A 21,914-nucleotide genomic window follows, 5' to 3' on the forward strand; every position below is an offset into this window, starting at 1 on the left:
AGATTCGTTTTCGTTATGTTTTCTAATACCGATTGATTTTTTAAAGTGCAGTATTTAAAAGATTACAAATTTTTGTTTTTGATTCAACATATAAATTTGATATAGTTTATTTATTTATTTTCAGTTTTACTTTTATTTTTAGTTTGAGTTTATGTACATTGTAATTAAATCCGAAGTTAGCGTTTTGATAGCGTTAATTATATTTTGAATTTATGACATTGTATTTAATTAAATATTTTATAAAATATTTAACGTAAAAGGTATACACATACAAATATATTTACTGGAAATCATCGAAAGCCATGAAAAAAAGATTAAGATAATAATAAATAAATAAAATATATACAACGTATAAATCAAGATTTACTTATAAATTACAAGTAGATTTATACATATATACTATGTATAGGATGTCACAAAATCTCCGTACTTTTTGAACGTATTCTAAAGATAAAATAGAGTACAAAAGTTTTATGTATAAAAATCTCATTTTATTAATTGTAAAATAGCACGTCCTAAAATTATAAATTAAGATGCCTAAAATTCATGATTTTTTAAAAATATTGTCCATATTTTTAAAATATTGTTCATATTCTTAAATTAATAATTTGTTAATTCTTCAATTCAAAAAAAAAGCTGTCGATCAGACGAGCTATAACCTTTCCAGAAATCAACATGCTTTGCATACATCTGACGACGAATCGTGACATACTAACCCGAGAGGTGCGTTTTAGAATAAATTTAATAGATAGACACATACGCACACATGTTAACGGTGCTATGGTCTCATATGGGACGCATTTTAATTCGCTAGACATGAACAGGAGATGGCATACGACTGATCATATAAAGAAGGCGACTAATTATAATTTCTTGGCACGTAAATAATTGAATATGCGTCATGAATATTTGCGCGTTTTTGAACAGCTCATATACTTTATATTTTTTTATTTATTTTTTAAAATTCTTCAAGATGTTTGTATAAAATAAAAATTATTTGCCTATCATATGAATAGTTCTAATATAATTATTATGCTATCTTTCATAAAAATACAATATAGATATACATTATAGGTATTTTATGGAGATATTTTTCGGACCTATATTTTTCTCGCCTATTTCTCCATATGTAAGTTTAATCGAGATTAATTTATATATGGAACTTAGTAATCTCAAACCAAGAAATACAGTTCCGAAGAATTAATTTTTCGCACTTAGGCTCTATTGGCCGATTTAAAATATCATATATTATTATTAATATTGAGAGCAGATAAAAATATTTCTTATCTGATTTTATGGAAAAGTTATATGTACATAAAATGTAAGTTTCATAATATAAAAATGATTCTTTAAAAATGTGTGTGGAAATATTTTGAGGACAGTTAAAATCTCCAAATGTAGAATCCCTCTTTATTTTATTAATTAATTTAATTTCGCGCACTAAAAGTAACAATATTTAGGAGCAATATATTTTCGAAACTTTACGCAAAAAATCTAGTTATTTTTTTCTGAGAAATACTGTCATATTAATTTTTATCTATTTAGAACCATACATATGTGTGTGTGTGCGCACACATAAATTCTAGGTAAAGAATATGTAATTATCTAGAGATAAATAATATTTAAATATAAAAATAACACTAGTTTACAGCTAAAAACTATATTAGACAAAGTGTTTCTCATAGATTTTTAGGTACTAAAAATAATGCCACAAATGAAATTTCTCTAGCACGTCAGGTTTTCAAAATAATTCAAGTTTAATGTATAAAAAATGGTACGATATTTTAAATTTTTTGTAAAAAAATTTAACATTATCTAGAAAATCTGATCAAATATCATGAATGTGTTGTATCGATAGCCTTAAACTACAAATTAAGAATACTATATGACTTCATCATCATAGGCGGAATATTTGTTATCTCAACAAAACTCTGTATTTAAATACTTCCTAACACGACTAAAAAATAAGATACTAAAATAAAAAATGATATATTTTATAGGCAATAATACGCTCATGACATTTGATCAGAATTTTCCGATAACATTAACATTTTTCACAAAAAAATCTTAAATATTAAAAAAATAATAAAATCAATTTTGGAAAAATATTTTTTTCCACTATAATTAAATAGTTATTACTCAACCCTGCTGATATTAAAACTTTTCTGCAAAACCAGGAGTACCACTTCTCGCGTAACACTTATTCTTCTATTGCCTAGATCTATTGCGCAACTCGATCATTCCACGCGAGTTAGATGTCTCCTTCAGGCTTAAGCCTGATGTGGAATGTGCAATCTCCTTATCGCCGTAGAAGTATGCCAAAAGCGGCTTCAAGTGCCACGAACGAGTTCCACATTTACAACTGCTTCTGGAACGGCGTAACACAAGACGTCAATTTATTATCGCGGCAGGCTTGTCAGTAAAGATAATATGCTGGCTCTCGCATGACTATGACAAATTTGCCCGCCGATCGCTTATCAACGTTCGTTTTAATATGGCTATTGCAGCCTATCATCGCTTCCCCAACTGGTGTGTGTTAGTGCAGTAGAAAAACAACTACAAATACCTACTCGCGAGAAGGAAGTAGCGCGCCCTCATCCATGTAGTTTCTACAATCGAATCGCAATCGGAATGCAACAAGAGCGCCGCTTGCCCAGATTGGCGAGGCTTATGTTGGTACAACAAGAATCGTGAAAATGCTGGTCCTACTAACCTAGTACGGCATATGAGAAATATGAATGCTTTTATATACCACACCTAGAGACGTCTCGTAAACTCGTCTTTTTCGATCAAATATTCGATTAAATTATTTATCGCGTTATTAAGTCGACCAGTGCTCTGATTATTATTGTACTTGTCCCAGCCGATCTAGAAATCTATTTTATTATTATATTAATATTCTCAATGCCTGTATAAGTAATTTTTTTGAGTTTTAGTATTTTTTAAATCATTTTTGATAGCTAATCTATAATTATGGGAATATAAATATATCTACATAATTTTATGCATTTATCGAGATTTTATCAATATTTTTTTTATTCACAAATAAGTTTTAAAAATGCATGCCAAAATATCTACTATATATTAATAAATTTAATTATTTTTTTTTAATAAAAATTTTTTTAAATAAAATTATTTGAAGAATATTGAATCAAATCATTTTTTTTCTTAATTTAATATTTGTGATAAATTATAAAATAATAGAATGGTAAAATCTAATTGCCTAAGAAAACGTTTGTTTATCAATGAAATTGTTTGCTTTTATGTGAATTTTTTTAAAATAATTATATAAAAAATATCTATAAATTCCCAATTATTAATGGCAGTCACTAGCATTTAAATAGGAGTTGTGGAAATAATCGACCAAACTAGCAAATAAATAGTTTATTCTATTTCACAACGTTTCGACCATATGATTGTGGTCCTTTTAAAAAATATCTACAGGTATGTTCATCTATTCATTTTGCTATATATATTATATATAAAGTTTATTTTATACAAAATGTTAAATTGATATTATTCATTTTAATAACAAAGTATTAAGAAAAGAAGTTTATTATATACACATACATAAAAGTGTTGTATTTAGGCATACATATGTCCTATTTAGACAATACATGAACATTAAATACGACAAAAAGTTATTAATGTAGCGCAAAATAATAAATCGAATTGCTCAAAGTGCAAAGTTTTGGTATAATTATTCGCGCAATCCTTAAATTTTTTTACTGCTTTTAAACAATAAAAAATTTCATTAAAAATTGCTATTTGCATTTAAATTTGCAATTTTCTTATTTTAATACATAAAATTGCTATATGCAAGTACCCACTTCATTGAAATTAAATTGTAAATAATTTTTTAAATAATATATTGTTTATTTAAATATTGCCTCAAATTAAACATATATATGAGATTGCATTGTATATTTTCTTTCAATATAAAATAAACCAAAACAGTTAAATTAAAATTTAAGTTATTTTATTTTTTAAATTATTTATTTGCAAACACATTTTATAAACATATATTGTTCAATATAGTTAAATTATCTTCTTATTTTTTTTAATTGAAAATATATTATTTAGTAATTTTTTTGCGATTTATATCAATGTTATTAGTTAAAAATGTCAGACCACATGCGCTAATCACAAACAGAATCATAATAGAACACTTTTATATTTCATGAAAATTAAAATATGGTTTAAAAAAGAACATACAAACACATTTTTTATATTTTACGAGATGTTTCATACTTCATGTAAAATTATGTCAAATTTAAATATAAAATGTCTCGTAACTGTGTTTATCTTTTTTTACCATCTAACATCTAATCCTTATAACTTTTTATGCATAAAATTTTGAGAAATTGATTTATAAAAAAAATATAATTGTTTCATTAAAAAAAATGACTTTTAAATGATCTTGAAAAGCGCTCTTTAGAAGTCAGTAGCTCAATGTTCTGTTCTTTAAATCAAACAATTTTTATTTGAAACATTTTGTTGTGTAATCAAAATTAAACAAGTTTTTGAGGATGACTGATTACAATAAGACACTCTGTATTAGAATAATATTGCATAAAAAGTATATTGTATAAAAAAATTATAAATTTTTCATTTCAAACATACATACTTTCTAATTAATTGTTAATAATATTATAACATAAATTATATTTTTTTATATCTTATTTTTCTTTTATTAATAATTTCGGACGTTGTTTTATGCAGTATTTATATAAAAACTATTATCTACTCTATTCAATAAAACTTCAATAAAAAACTATTCAATAAAAAATCGATCTTTTTCTGCTCCTTTCTAAATTCATTTTGACAAAGCGACCCAAAAAAGTTTTGGCAAGCATTCAAGTATTCGATATTCGCTACATGACTTGTAACTATTCCGTTGCATTGCCTCTCTGTTTGCTATATAATACATTCCCAAGATTTTCTATATTTGAGGTCGACCCAAATTGTAACGAAGAAGGAGAGGGAATCGCAGAAAACCCGGTTACGTTATTATTGATCCAATTTACAATTCTGAGTTTGTTTAAAAAAATTAAAAAATTAAAAAATAAAAAACTCGGCAAATCTGTCCAACAATGCAGCAACTATGATGTTTGATTGAATAAAGAGTAATGAATCCTTTTATAGCAAATTATTTACTACAATATTATTATTATATAATTATCATATAATAATTATTACATTATATAATAATAATTATAATAATAATAATATATATTATATATATATATATATATATATATATATATATAATATACTATAATATATATATGTATACAATATATTTATAATATATATTATATTATATTATATTATTCTATATTATATATTATATTATATATTATATATTATTATAATTATTATAGTCTAATTATTATTATTATACTAATTATTATCAAAAATTGGAAGGTTCATATAAATTAAAAAATTATTTAAAAATAAAATAATATTTAGACCAACTAAACGAACAATAAAATCTTAGGGTGTTATTCATTTATTTTGTACTTATAAACATTAAAAAACCGCAAACGTTTTGATTGTACTACAATCTTCTTCAATACAATAATAAAATAAATAATAATTATTATTATTAAATAAATTATTGTTATTATTATTATTATATTATTATTATTATTATTATTATTATTATATTATTATTACTATTTTTTTTCCAATGCTTATATAGATAATACATATTTTTATTATCTTATATAAAGATAAGATAACGCCAAAATATCATCTAGATGATCATCTATATAATTTTATTTAAATAACAGCAAACACTGATAGGAACTCTACAGTATATAATTTTTTTTATTTTTCTACTATTTATATGAAAAGAATAATTAACACTAATACAAAAAACTATTTATATCAAACAAGATAATGATACGACTGTTCATAACAATAGATAAAAAGTGCCCGTCTCAACAAACTCCAAAAAAATTCTTTAAAATAAAACCTAGATCTCTTTCTTTAAGTAAAGCATTATTGAAACAAACCAGAAGCTACTGAAAATATAGATATATAAGACAAAAATTCAATAGAAAAGAAAAAGAAATGGGGAAAAAATAGTAAAAATATAAGGAAAGAAAATATAAAAAAGACCTAAATAAACATGTATTAATTATTGTATTATTGTACATAGTCCTAAGTATATCAACATCTAATAGAATTAAAGAATTTACTTCAAAAATAAACCAATAAAGTTGAAGCACAAGAAAAACTCACAAAAAAGCTTTAAACCTTCCATTTTCGTAGCCAAAGTCAATAATATCAAGTCGCTTGTAAAACTCTTGGAAAAAATCCTAAAATTATGAAAAATTACGAAATAAAAATTCTAAAAAGAGAGCAAATAAAAAGTCAAACAAACACAATTACAATAGATATCATAAACAATTAAAACTCTTAACTTAAGAAAACATATATCAACAACTGCTAAGTAATATTAAAAGAAATCTCTTTCAGGGATAACATGAATTAATATATGCAATCATTTATGTATGTGTAATTTCTGAGAAGAATAACACATAATTGAAATTATATGATATTATTATCTTGCACATATTATTTTACATTTTATCTTTATTTTTTATTAATCCCGATTAAATAAAAAAAGTTATCGAACTTTAAACGCTGTAACTTTAATGGGAATGGTTTTAAGAAAAAATATTTTAAATATATGAACGTTGCTTGTTTTCTGAAGTATGTATAATGTAGATTACGGAATTTGAAATAGAGATTACGGATTGATTTTATATAGATACACATTAAAAATTTTAAAGTTACCTTCCCGTTTTACTTTCTAGAAGAGTCGCAGAAGGATCAATCTTAACATAGATTTAAAAGTCCCTGGCAGCTATAAAATTCGAGATCAGAACTATTAAAATTGATCGTGTATCTTGAGATATTAATAGTTAATATAGTTATGTAAACCACCTTGTATATACATATACAGGGTGTCCCGGGACTTGACCAACAAATTGCAAGAACATATTTTATAAATAATAATAAGAAAAAATGTTATATGAAGGGTTTGGCTAAAAATAACAATTTTATTACAAAATAATTTATTTTATCACAAAATAAAAATGAAGTTATTTTCTTTTATATCCTTCCATTTTTCTGATCAGGTATTAATAATTAAATATAAGTCGTAACTCTTAAAGAAGGCGTTTTTGAAGTAATGTTCATAAAAACTTTTTCATCCTTATGACGAACCTAATCTCATTTCTGATTTTGACCAAGTATTTCGGGATTACCATGTATAACAAGGTATTTTAAGTCAGTTTTAAAAGCAAACGGTCGAATATCTCATAAACAATGCATTTTAGAAAAAAATGTTTTAGATAAAAACTGTAGAGTTTAAAAATATCTCTTTCCAGATTTTATCACTTTAACTTTAAATGGCGTTGCCAAGGTCAAGGCAAAATTAGCGTGAATTTTTTATATAAAACCACCTATTTTTTTATATAAATCGATTCCTCGCAATATTCTGTATAAAAAGTTAAGGTGATCAAAAAGTGAATAGTTCTCGAGATATTTTATATTTTATTTTGACGTAATCTTAAATTAGAAAATATCTCGTCGTATTATATATTTATTTTTCGAAGATCTTACCTTAATATACTTTTATGCAGAAAATAATGAAAGAAATTAACTAGCGTAAAAAAACACATAATTGTTTTTAAAAAGAGAAATATGTAGAAAATTATATAAAATATTTATATATATTATTATAATATTTGTATCTTGAACATACTATACCTTTTAATTTTCGTCTGTAACTGCATCGCATATTCTTATTCAAGTGCAAACTTTTTAGACAATAATCATTAATGTCATAATAATTATTAATGTCATTATTTTGTTTAAAAATTAACAACCATATCACTCGTAAACAATAATTTCTCGTTTTGTTTAGCGATTGGAATTTATTTTAACTCGAAATTGCACCATTACGAATTTGCACATTACATCACTTATTATTTTACATAATTACACTTATCACTACACGTCATAGACTTTTTTGTACGAAAAAAATCGAACGATTATTGACGACTAATCGATCAAAACTGTATCTTGGTATGAATATTAAAACGCAGAAAGATTTTCTGTACGTTTCCATAAATATCAATTTTCACAGAAAGACAACCACGTGGTGAACCAAACACCGAGACAGCCAAAGGGAATCTCCGACAAATTTTGACTAGGACATGTAATATACAATGTGTGTGTGTATGTGTATATGTGTATATGTGTGTGTGTGTGTGTGTGTGTGTGTGTGTGTATACAGAGTGTCTCTAAAGTCCGACCCGGACTTTTTATCTTGGAAATGGCTTTAGATACGAAAAAATGTTTCAAACAAAAGTTGTAGGGTTTCGAGAAGGACATAAGGTTGTGCTATTGATTTAACCTTGAATAGGCATTTGAAGGTCACGTGAAGGTTACCTTCAATTTTTTAAATGGAATTACTTATTTTTCATTGCATATTTTTGTAGGTTATCTCAAGAACTTTCCAAAACCATATAATAAAGTATTTTTTCATGGAGTACTTTTTGAGTTATAAAGATTTGAAGTTAACAATTTTTTGACATAAAATGTAAAATATTCAATTTTTGGTAATGATACCTTAATACTTTTTTGCACAGAATTATGTCTCCCTCGAAACTCTATAACATTTTTGTTTGAAACATTGTTTCACATTTGAAACCATTTCCAAGATAAAGAGCCCGGGTCGGACTTTAGAGGCACCCTGTATATACATGTGTATATGCATTTGTTGGGTGAGCACGTGTCACGTGGCCCTTAAGCTAGAGCTCACGAGGGTTGAAGGTAGCAATAGTGGGGCTATTGTCGTGGGTACAATGCTGCCGATGCTGCGTTCATATGTAGTCATCGTTGATGGAGGGTAGTTCTTGGCATGGGCGACTTTCTCCATGGGGGAACTGGACCCTCGCACTCTGTGGATTAAACATCTGTCCAAGATTCCCCCGCCACTACCATCATTCGGCCCATTGGCTTTTTAGATGCGGTATATATTTCTTTCATATTTTACGACGTTCAACTAAACGTGTGCAGATTTCAATTGCAAAATGATAGTATGTTTACGTTTCTTTGTATTCTTCGTTCTTTTTATTTGATTTGATCTTTTTGGAGCAATATATATAGGTCACAATGTAAATATTTTTAAATGAATTTAGAATTATATTGATTTATTTATATATTTATTTTTATTTCAATTTATTTGTATTTATTTTTATTTATATTTATTTTTATTTCATATTTTAATTTTAGTTTACTCGATAAATAACAAATACTCTGTCTTTCTTATATAAATTATTTAAAATTAGACAGTTTACACTCGTTAATACGTGGAACTATTATTATTAACTTGTTAATCTATAGATTAAAGAGATATATCTCTTAGCATGCACAAAGTGCATCTATAACTCTTCTTAACAGATCGTTAAACAATTCTAATTACGTTGCACGTATAAACATCGGTCCAACATGTCGCATTACATTAGCATTGCATTTCCGGTGCATTCTGCATAACAATGTGCTTCATACTTTTCTAAGTATATGCACCGATTTACATCACAATGTAACAATAAGAATTGTAATTTAACGAAGAAAAAATATGTAACTAGCAACTACATATTTTTCCTTAAAAACAAACTATTTTCTTCATATCAATTGACTCCCCTCATTATTTTGTGCATAAAAGTATTGAGGTAAGTTCGAAAAGTGAATATTTGACGAGATAGGTTATAATTTTTGTAAAATTATGTTAAATTAAAGTATAAAATATCTCGTAAATTATTCAATTTTAAAAAATTTGATGCCCTTATTAAATTATAAATTTATCTATAAAAATCTAAAGGTAAACCTTGAAAAATAAAGAAATAACTGCTAACAAGTTATCAATTTAAAAGCCTCTTTGAACTATAAAAATTTCAATTGGTCCACTAACAAATAGAATTATATATATTAAATAAATTAGAAAATATATTAAATACAGGATATTAAATTTCAATCGTAACAGATAAAATATCTCTTAAACAATGCATTTCAGAAAAAATGTTTTAAATAAACATTGTAGGATTTAAGGATATCTATATTTATCGATTTTATAACTTTGATTTTGAGTAGCGTTGTCAAGATCAGGGCAAAATCATCTTGATTTTTTTAAATAGAACTATTACAATTTTTTTTATGTAAATCAATTCGCAATATTCTGTATAAAAAGTTATAAGAGTAGTATTATCAAAAAATTAATAGTTTATGAGATGTTTTATATTCTAATTTGACATAATTTTAAAATATCTCGTAATATATTCATTTTTCGATGATTTTATCTTAAGTTAGTTTTATGCACAAAATAATGAGAAGAATCGATTGGTGTAAAGAAAACAGATAATTATTTTTAAAAAAATATGTAGCTCCTAGATACACATTACATACTTTTTCTTAAATTATATAATTTTCTTTACATTAATTAATTCCTTTTATTATTTTGCGTATAAAAGTATTAAGATAAAAATGTCGACAAATTAGTATTTTACGAGATATTTCATAATTTATGTAAGATTATATTAAACTAAAGTATAAAATATCTCGTAAAGTATAAATTATTTACTTTTTGACCATCCTACTCTTATAACTTGTATGCAGAATGTTGTGAGAAATCGATTTATATATAAAAAATATCGTGGTTGCCTTCAAAAAATTGAAGATAACATTGATAATTTTATTTAAAACATTTTTTTATTGCATATAGTATTAATTTTTTTATTGTATATAGTAGCTTGCGTAAAATAAATTAATTTTAACTACAAACTTTTTTTAAACTGTCGGAATTATTTCAAAAATTATGCGAACCGTTACGCTGAACACCCTGTACATATGTATGTATGTATATAGTATATACAAAGAAAAAAAATTAAAAAGAGAAAGAGAGAGACAGAGATTATACATATATCAACTACTTGAGTATTCAAAATTTAAAACGTGAGTGTCGTTCTGCATTGGCATAATGTGTAATCACGATCATCCTGACTCTTATTGTTAGTCCTAATTGCTGTCAATTGCTACCAATTGCCGAACGACTATGCTGTCCCTACAACTGTAATTTGCGTTTCGTATAGCGATGATATCTTCGAATCTCGTATTGCGTACGCAATATACGAGTTGTATACATATTATAATAATGATGTTTTTTTAGTCATTATATACTTTTAATTACATACTTAATAATCAACAAATAATAATTACTAAACAGCTCTGTTACATATACATCACATTGTAAAAAATATACTATATTATAATTTTTAATATAATTTTTCTATTTCTTCTCTTTTACTACGGTCAAAGAAACAAATTACGTTTTATCGACACAATCGCGAATTATTGAATTGTTGTATCCAACTTACAAATGAAAAAAATATCAATAGATATAACATATTTAACGATGAAATTTTATTTTTCTGAAACTAAATAAAAATACGAAAGATATAGACAATATATACAAAAAAATACGAAAGATATATGCTTAAAAAAATAGCATGATACAAACTAAATCCACAAGAAAAATTAGAAATTTTATTATTCCTATATTTTAAATAAATGACCTTCCGCCTTTTTAATCACTTATAGATATTAATTTATATATATACAATATTTTAGCGGATATCATCCGGATTCTCTGACTCATACGAAATTGAGACTCTTAATTGTAAGACGTGTTAGGATTCAGCCTTAGGGCGCGTACACACAAAGACACACGTTTTATGGGAAACCGTCACGTAAAAGAACTTCAGGCAATCAATAATCGACATGAATGAATTACGAGCTTATTTACAGTGACCTTAACTTTTATAGAGTACAATGCTATATGTATTATTATTATTGTATTTGCGTATTCTGATATATAAGTTGTAGCCATTGTTTTTCTATTTTATAGGCATCATAATGAACAAAATTAATATATAAGTAACGATATAAAACTATAAAGTCACCAGACAATAATTAAAAAATGGTAATAATTTAATCGACCAACTCTGGCAAATAAGTAATTTTATTGAATTTCACAACGTTTCGGCCATGGGCCCAAAATTAATATATAATAATATATTAATAATAAACAAACAAAAGATGAAAATTATTATTAAGATAAAAATTAAGATTGTCATTGAGGTAAAAATTATTTTATCTTATTAATTATATCAATATTATTAATACCAAAAGAGAGAGTGATTATATATTCTATTTACTTATCATTATTTATTTTTAGGGCCATAAAAATGTATATTGCACAAAATTATGTTTATTATTCCAACATATGTTTAATCATATCATATTAAAATATTGTTTATATAGTATATACTCCTATGTATTCAATATGTTAAACATTAATCTTTCTCAGAAAGAAATATTTTCATCGGCTCTCAATATTAAGAATATAAATATGATGTTTTTTAAATCGGCCAACAGAGCCAAAACACGAAAAATTAATTATTCGGAACTGTATCTCTTGGTTTGAAATCACTAAGTTTCATATATAAATTAATCTCGAAACTTACATATGGAGAAATAGGCGCGAAAAATATAGGTCCGAAAAGTCCCTGAAGCGGGAATCGAACCCGCGTCTTTCACTTTCCGGGCAACTGCTCTTACCAACTAAGCTATTCAGACCCTTTCGATCCTATATTTTTCATTTGTCTTTTAGTAGATGTTAGTAAATAACGCCGTGATTAGGCCAAGGCGTGAATAAAATCAGAAAAAAATATTTTCATCGGCTCTCAATATTAAGAATATAAATATGATGTTTTTTAAATCCATATGTAAGTTTCGAGATTAATTTGTATATGAAACTTAGTGATCTCAAACCAAGAGATACAGTTCCGAATAATTAATTTTTCGTGCTTTGGCTCTGTTGGCCAATTTAAAAAACATCATATTTATATTAATCTTTCTCTTACCACATTTTGAAAACATATTATAATATTTTATATGTTGAAAATAAACCTGACAATGCGTTCGCATTTTGTAAATTTATTGAGAGCTAGCGAAAAAACTTCATAAGATTATCGCTGTTTACATTTCCAGTGGCTGTATTATTTTTATTCTTTGCAGGCGAGATTTTGTATGAGGAAAGTTTTAAGGGCGTGATATATACGCATAGAGGGTTAACAGCTGTGATCAATAGCCTACATGACACACTTTGCTCTTGTTGAGAGCTTGTGGAGCTTTGCTGTTTTTCCTAATGAAAAAACAGATATTAATACGGATATTGATTAAAACGCAATTTTATCATTTCGATAATTACACTAGTTTACAGCCCAAAAATTATTTTAAATCAGTCAAAGTATTTCTTATTTTGTATGCTGAAAACGATGCCGAAAACCAAATTTTACTAGGACATCAAAATAATTGAGTTTTATATGTAAAAAATAATTTTCCAAAATAATTGAGTTTTAATATGTAAAAAATAACTTTTTTGCAATATTTGAGATTTTATGTAAAAAAAAGATTAACATTATCTGGAAAATCAAATCAGCTATCATAAATGTATTATTCATCTTCTATAAAATGTTTCTTTGTATTTCAATATCTTATTTTTTAGTCATGTTATGAAAGTTTAAAGCTGGGAACTACTTCTCATATGGATATGCTCCTGAGGAAAAAGGTTTTTTAAAAAAAAAATTATTTTTCCCAAAATTGGTATTACCATTATTTGTCTCCCTTTAGATCATACAACTGGAATATTTTTTCGAAAATGTATTGTTTCGAAAAATTCAAGATGGGCATTTAAAATAAGACTCTATAATATATACATATATATTATATATATATATATATACACAATGATAAATTATTAAATATTATTAGGCCCTGTGTAACAAACACAAAAAATTTTTTTCTAAGAATTAATAAAAATTTTTTGTGCTTGTTACACAGGGCCTAATAATATTTAATAATTTATCATTGTGTTTGTTTACATACGAGCTTAAGCACTGTTAGAGTTTAGTTGATTGTGTATGGTAATTGTTATTATATATATATATAATAACAATTACCATACACAATCAACTAAACTCTAACAGTGCTTAAGCTCGTATGTAAACAAACACAATGATAAATTATTAAATATTATTAGGCCCTGTGTAACGAGCACAAAAAATTTTTATTAATTCTTAGAAAAAAATTTTTTGTGTTTGTTACACAGGGCCTAATAATATTTAATAATTTATCATTGTGTATATATATATATATAATATATATGTATATATTATAGAGTCTTATTTTAAATGCCCATCTTGAATTTTTCGAAACAATACATTTTCAAAAAAATATTCCAGTTGTATGATCTAAAGGGAGACAAATAATGGTAATACCAATTTTGGGAAAAATAATTTTTATATATATATATATATATTATATATATATATATACATTTAGTGGAATCTATCACAATAAGTTACACTATATATACTGAAAAAAATTGTTAACTTGACTGAATCTTTCAACTAAATTACTATTTTGTTAATTGAACATATAGTAGTATTTAAGTTAAATATACGTTTTGTTAGATTTAATATGTTACATTTAATTTAAATATTTGTATATTCAATTAACAAAATAATATTTAGTTGAAAGGTTTAGTCAAGTTAACAAATTTTTTCAGTGTTTGTGTATCGATAGCCTTAAACTACACATTATGAATATAATTATATGACTTCATCATCATAGGTGAAATATTTGTTATCTCAGCAAAACTCTGTATTTAAATGCTTCCTAACATGACTATAAAAAGTAAGATATTAAAATATAAAATACTGTATTTTATAGGAGATAAACAATACATTCATAAAATCTGATCAGAATTTCCTTTAACGTTAACCGTTTTTACAAAAAAAAATCTCAAAGATTGCAAAAGTTATTTTTGCATATTAAACCTCAATTATTACGGAAACCTGGCATGCTGATGAAAATTTACTTATTATAGCATCGTTTTCAGCATCCAAAAATCTATAAGAAATACCTTGTCTAGTTTCAAATAATAAATTTTTTTTAACTGCTAGTATTATTAACTGGTCGTGCTTCTATTGATGACTCATTTGAAAAACTATATTTGGATTCTTATCGTGGATAATCATAGTATCATTGGATCTTAAATAATGCTCGTCAATCAAGGTTTCCCGTCAATCATCATTATCTTACCAGCAAGAATTCCATGACTGATGATATGAATCGCAGCTCATCAGAATACCCTGCTACTCTTATAGAAAGTGGAAATAATTTTTTGAAGTGAATAATTTGTTGTTCTCATTTTCTGCAACTATTCTGCTTCAAAATAACAAAATAATATTTATTTATTTGTAAATAATATGTCTGAATATTTATGGTAAAGTAATATATTTTTATGTTGGCGACACAAAAAATATAACGCGCGTCCCCAAAATAATACAGAACGCGTAATAAAACATGAGTGTAGCCTTGGGATGTATCGCTGTATCGGTGCAGCGAAAATAGTTTGTGTAAGAAGAAAAAAGGTACAGACGGAAAGTTTAAATGCGGTTTCCTGTAAAATCGTGTCTCCAAATATATTTAGAATATCTATAAATACTAACATATGTTTCTTCTCATCAAAGTGATTCAATCAATTTCAAGATTGTTATATTATCTTAAAGCACACTTTGATGAAAGCAATTCTTCTATTTGTCTACTCATAAAATTTTTCATAAAAAAATTTTTCAAAAAAAATTTTTTTTTATTTAATCCAGGTTAATTTATATTTACTAATTTCGATTAACTTAGTAAAGATTTTATAAAGATCTATCTATAACTATGTTTTATTCAGATGAAGAAGCATATGATATGCTGCTAATTTTGGGTGAGTATCGAAATATTCGCTTGAAAGATTGTGGGGAGAACATTCTTAGACCCCTCATTCCCGAAATGTTTTTTTCACATTTAGCTAACTGAATCAGAATAACTGAAGGTGTCATTCAACCTAAACATGCAACGGAGATAGGTAGATTTGTCGTACAATTAGAGGTAAAAGAGCAACAAAAATTCTTGTATTAGCAGAATTAAGGTTCCGAGAAAGAATTTTTAGTCGCGACATTATTTGGCGTATTTTGAAAAAAATTGGCAGAAACTTGCATTTTGCAATTAAATAAGACATCAATCATCTGATTTTCATCTCAAAACTTTATTTTCTGATGAATGTACATTTGAAAGTAATAGATCTGTCAATACTTTTAAAACTGTCATTATTGATCACAAGTTAAATCTCACTAGTTGAGAGAATTGGTTGAACTATCGACATGTTTAGAAAATCAACGTTTAATACAGCATTATTGAAAATTATAATATCGAAATTAGATTATTTAGGTCCTATTTTCTTTGAAGAAAATCTATACAATGATATATATTCAGCCTTGAAATAGACAGATCTTTCTCGATCTTTCTGTCTTATTAGAAAATCTTTTTCTACGATTGCAATTTGTAGTTTCAACAAAATGGATGCGCAGCAAAATGGGTTTTTACATCAAGAGGTGCCCGTGTAACATTGTCGTGTAAAGACTATGGGTTTGTTCTTTATTGGTGCACTGATGAACTAGTGCACACTAGTGCAATAAGTTAGAGTGAAACAAAATATACTTATCTCACTTTAACTTATTACACCAGTGTGCACTAGTTCATCAGTGCAGCAATAAAGAACAAACCCAAAGACTATAGATTTGTTCTTTATTGCTGCATTGATAAACTAGTGCATACTAGTGCAATAAATTAGAGTGAAACAAAATATACTTATCTCACTTTAACTTATTGCACCAGTGTGCACTAGATCACTAGTGCAGCAATAAAGAACAAACTCTATGTTTCCTAACAATTGAATAAACAAATACTTACAATCCGATCAGTTATTCCAGTCAACCTCATCATCTTTGAGGATTATTTGTGAGGTAAAGGATTTAATGTATTGTGAACGTCCGACTACAAGGGACAATATAATTCGTAGAATATAAGTAAAGCAATTTGATCCTTAAATAAAATTTTTCGAGAAACCAATTCCTTCAGAGCAAACCCTAATAGCATACATATCCCACATGTTAAGAGAACATCCTGAGAATGTTTGAATGTCCTCTAAATATCCTCCGAATATCCTCTAAATATTTTTTGGATACGTTGTATTTGTTGGATATGTTGTGCTATTAGAGAAGTAGATGCTTGCATCCCAGAAAATAATCAGTTTTAACACCTTGTTTGAACAAACAATCACTTATCCAAAAATGCACGCACACATATATACATACACACACCCCAAGAAACAAATAAAATCAGATATCTGTTACGTCCTCGTCATTGGTCCTCGGTTATACTAACAATATAAGAGCAGTTAGTTTTATATTTTTTCATCACACTAATTTTCAATATTATTTCAAGATCAATGAAGATATTTTCAGAAAAAAATTGAGACAATTTTTTTTTGGAAAGTCACGATCTGAATTAAAAATTAAAAAATTAAAACTTTTAGTTTGGATAACCCATTTCATCAATATTTGAAGTTGAAAATATCATCTTTTGAGCATATCGATTTACTTATCCAAATTTTTGAGATTTCTAATAAAAACCGCTTTCCTTTATTTTAAAAGAAGTATGAGGCTGGATCTTCTCAGATATTTTGTACATTGTAAATAGCACGACAGTCAATAAACATAGCCCACATAGCCTATCTCGCTTAGCACTTCTCAATCCGTCGATTGTGCGACTGCGCATTCTGCGTTATAGCACTATAAGTGACCGACGGAGGATGAGAGTTAACCTTCTTATATATAGTCTTAAACATGTTACGCTATTTCTGTGTGGCACGATGTGTTTTATTGTTAGTACAGTTAGGTATGCGTTTGATAGCATGTTCGACTACACGAACGCGATCATAAAGAGCGGTAAAAATTATAATAAACGCACCGCGTATATATATTTCTTTTCTGCAAGTGTTGTTTCATTGCATGTTCCTTGCAGAACAGTTGTGTCAAATATATAATATGCATTAATGTTTGCTAAAGTTGCAGACACGAAATGTTTTCTTAATAAAAAAGTTTATATTGGCTCAATCAATGTTTACTGTTATCTAAATAAAATTATATAGATGATCATCTAGATAAAACTTTGGCGTTATCTTATCTTTATATAGATGATAAAAATATATATTTTCTATATCTGCATTTTACATGAAAAAAATATTATCTTTACTAAATTATCTCGAATAATGTTCAGATAATTTGGTTTAGAATCATAGCACATAAAAATACTTAAATAGTATAACTTAAGCAGTAAGCGATAAAAACTTATATAAATAAAACTTATATAAATAAAACTTATATAAATAAAACTTATATAAATAAAACTTATATAAATAAAAATATGTGAATACATTTTTATATTCCTTTTATAATTTATATTTTTTATAGCAGTGTTCACATAAGCAGATTTAAAAATAACATCTGTGGAAATTATCTAGATGATGTAATTTTTAATCTTTTATCTAGATATATTTAAAAAAAAATTATCTTCATCTTTATTGAATTACAATTGTTCAATTTCCAGTGCTGAATTTCAATATGATATGGCAATAAGCAATATAATATAAGCCTAGTACATGTAGAATTCGTGTAGGTAGTTACTGACATTTCAAATCAAATGTCAAGCTTTCTCACAATGTGCTGTTTATCATTTGGATTGCTATAAACTATTGATTTGTGTAGCTACATTGGATGCTGACGAATAACAGAAAAAAATTTTTCTTAAAAAATTCAGCTTTCAAAGATAAAATTAGTTACATTCTGCTAAATCAATTATTTTCTGATAAATTATTATTATTGATAGCATTGCTGTAAATATCCATAATGATAATTCTGTATATTTAATTAAGAATATTATTTTTTATGATACATTATGCTGTAATATAATTTTTTAAATGTTTATTTAACAAAGACATATGATTAAAATTATATGTTATTATAACCAAATCAAATGCGAATCAGATACGTCAATTAAAAAGTTAATTAATTCTAAAAGACGCTTTTCCAGAGCAAAATTAATTTTGAAAACTAACTAAAACTGCATTTATGCAAAACAATCGGCAGTTTTCATGCTTGTAAATACCCAGTTTTTTAAATTCTTTTTCAGTTGCCTACCACATGTGTGATGATTATTATATTATTTAACTTTATTAACAACTTGAGTTTCAGCCACCTTCAATTTTAGCGCATACATGATGAAATGCATTGATATGATCTAATTATTTTTACATAGAGGTGTCAATCAAAAAATATTGATTCAAAGTGATTTAAAATTATAGAGATAAAGTGATTAACAAAGTGACTTAACATTATAGAATTAATTATGCATACCGTATATCTAGATTATTTAAAAATAAATAGATTATAATTGAAATTGTATTTATAATCTAAGAAAATTCTAATGAAGAATCTGGTGTGGCATGATAGATAATTATATAAAAGAATAATAGTGAAGAATCTAAGTTTTTTTTCACATGCTGAATAATATAATAGAATTTTATGAGAGAGTTTATTTTGGGAGATAGTTCTATCTTATCTCTCGTGGATTTGATTAGAAAATATATTTCAATTATCGTAATGTTTTCGAAATATTTTTGTTGCTTTTAATAAAAATTTCTGAATATTTCTAAATATTGAAAAAGAAATTATTCCAAAAAGCAAGAAATATCTTAATAAAAATAAAAGAATTATAAAAAATAATTAAAATAAATATAATTATAAATAATTCCTTATATTAAAATAATATAAGGAAAAGAAACTTATCACAACTTTGTTATCTTTATCATATTATACTGTAATAATGGTAAAAATAAATTATTAACATAATAAGAGATAAGACACATCAGAATAAAAATTATCAATTGTCGCTACTCTATGATTAGATGATACAAACGTATCGTTTGTCTTTATGAATAAACAATAACACAATTTATTTCGCAAGACAAGGTAACTACCTTACTGAGCACAGAAGAAATATAAAATTGCAATTTATTAAATATTTTTAAAATAATTACATGTTTTATTAATAACACTAATTTCCAATTTTTTTCATTGTTTGGAACCAGAAACAAAGTATTTCTTACAAATTTTTGGATGCTGAAAACGATGCTCAAGCCAATTTTTCACATCAACTTTCCGAAATAATTGAGATTTAACATGCAAAAAATGGTTTTTTGCAATATTTAAATCTTTTTGCTGAAATGGTTAATATTATTTTGAAATTTTGATCAAAAGTCACGAATAAAATGCATTATTTTATTTCAATATATTATTTTTAGACATGTTAGAAAGAATTTAAATACAGTTTTGCTGAATAAGGAAATATTCCGCCTATGATAATAAAGTCATAATTATAATATATTTTTTAGTTTGAAGCTATCGATACACATATACAATATAACTTATCGTGATAGATTCCACTAAATGTATATTTATATATAATGCTTTATTTCAATTGCCCACCTTGAACTTTTCGAAATAAATGTTCCAAACAAAAGTTGTATGATTTAAAGGAAGACAAATAATAATAAAATCAGTTTTGGAAAAAATAAATTTTTCCAAAAAAGTTTTTTTTTTTTATTCAAAGAGCATCTTTATATGAGAAATAGTTCTCAACTTTAATTTCTATAACATAATTAAAAAGTAAGATATTAAAACAAAAAAATGCATTTTATAAACAATACATTCATGCTATCTGATCAGACTTTTCAGATAATATTAATCATTTTTACAAAAAAAATCTTAAATATATCGCAAAAGAAGTCATTTTTTACTAAACTTCAATTATTTTAGGAATCTAATTAAATGCTAAGAGTTTGCGGCATCGTTTTGACACTCAAAAATCAATAAGAAACACTTTGTCAAATTTAAAATAATTTTGACTGTAAACTAGTGTAATAGAACTAGTAACTAGTGTAATAGAAAACGCATTACGACTGTGTATACACATAACTTTATACGTGATTTTTAATTTATTCATAACATTTGAATGTTACAAAATTATCTGTTTTAAAGTACGCGCTTTAAAAGACCTTAAATGACATTTTTAATTAATTATGCAAATTATAAACTCTATACATGTTCAGTAGAGCAGCATCCTATTCGCGAATTAAATGGCTGTCTGGGATCACGAAGGGATCATAGAACCTTACCGGGTCTCCCACAGACGCGAAATGTGCGAAATCTCCTGGACGCGTCGGTCAGGACGCGCCGATCAATAGGAAGTAAGAAGGCACATGTCCCGGTGGCTTCTCACACTATGGTGGTCACAAGCTCAACATCGCGCATTTTCGGCAGCTTCGCGCGCCGTCAGCGAGCTGAACGAACAGCGGAAGGTTTTAGCGGACTTCAAGCTTCGACTTTTAACGTTTAAATTTACGACGCGGCGGTCCTCGCCGCTTTACGAGAATTTATGCGATCGTACGGAAGGGGCTGGGTCTAACGATAGGCTGGGAATCGTCGCGATAACGATATGTCGACGTCAGCGACAGCGTCGGAACGAAGCGGGACGACGCAGCGCGAAAGCCGAGAAAAGTCGGGATACTGGTCCGCTGTCATTGGAGGGACCGTCGACCCGGTGCAGCGGCTTTTATTACACGACGACGCACTGCGCCGACGTCACAGCGACGTCGACGTCGTTGCCGTCGTCAAGGTGACGCGACGGCGCGACGGAGCCAGCCGGAGCCTCGTACCGAATCGATTCTTTTATATCGAGATATCGAAATGCAAACAAAATGCAACGTCGAGTGTTGTAGCGCGAAAATTTCGAAGTATGAGTTTGTAACAGTTTGTAAGTATACA

General features: G+C 26.6%; 1 protein-coding gene across 1 annotated transcript in view; it reads right to left on the reverse strand.

Annotated features, from left to right (window-relative positions):
• DAAM (disheveled-associated activator of morphogenesis-like protein) overlaps window positions 1-21,692 on the reverse strand; it is a 63,950-nt gene extending 42,258 nt beyond the window's left edge. Inside the window, exon 1 of the mRNA XM_085489511.1 lies at window positions 21,266-21,692. The gene's annotated coding sequence lies outside the window, so the exon portion shown is untranslated. The remainder of the gene's footprint in view (window positions 1-21,265) is intronic.
• Window positions 21,693-21,914: the final 222 nt, after the last annotated feature.

The sequence above is a fragment of the Nylanderia fulva genome, unplaced genomic scaffold, assembly GCF_048542155.1.
Source record: "Nylanderia fulva isolate GAGA-0341 unplaced genomic scaffold, ASM4854215v1 Scaffold86, whole genome shotgun sequence".
NCBI lineage: Eukaryota > Metazoa > Arthropoda > Insecta > Hymenoptera > Formicidae > Nylanderia > Nylanderia fulva.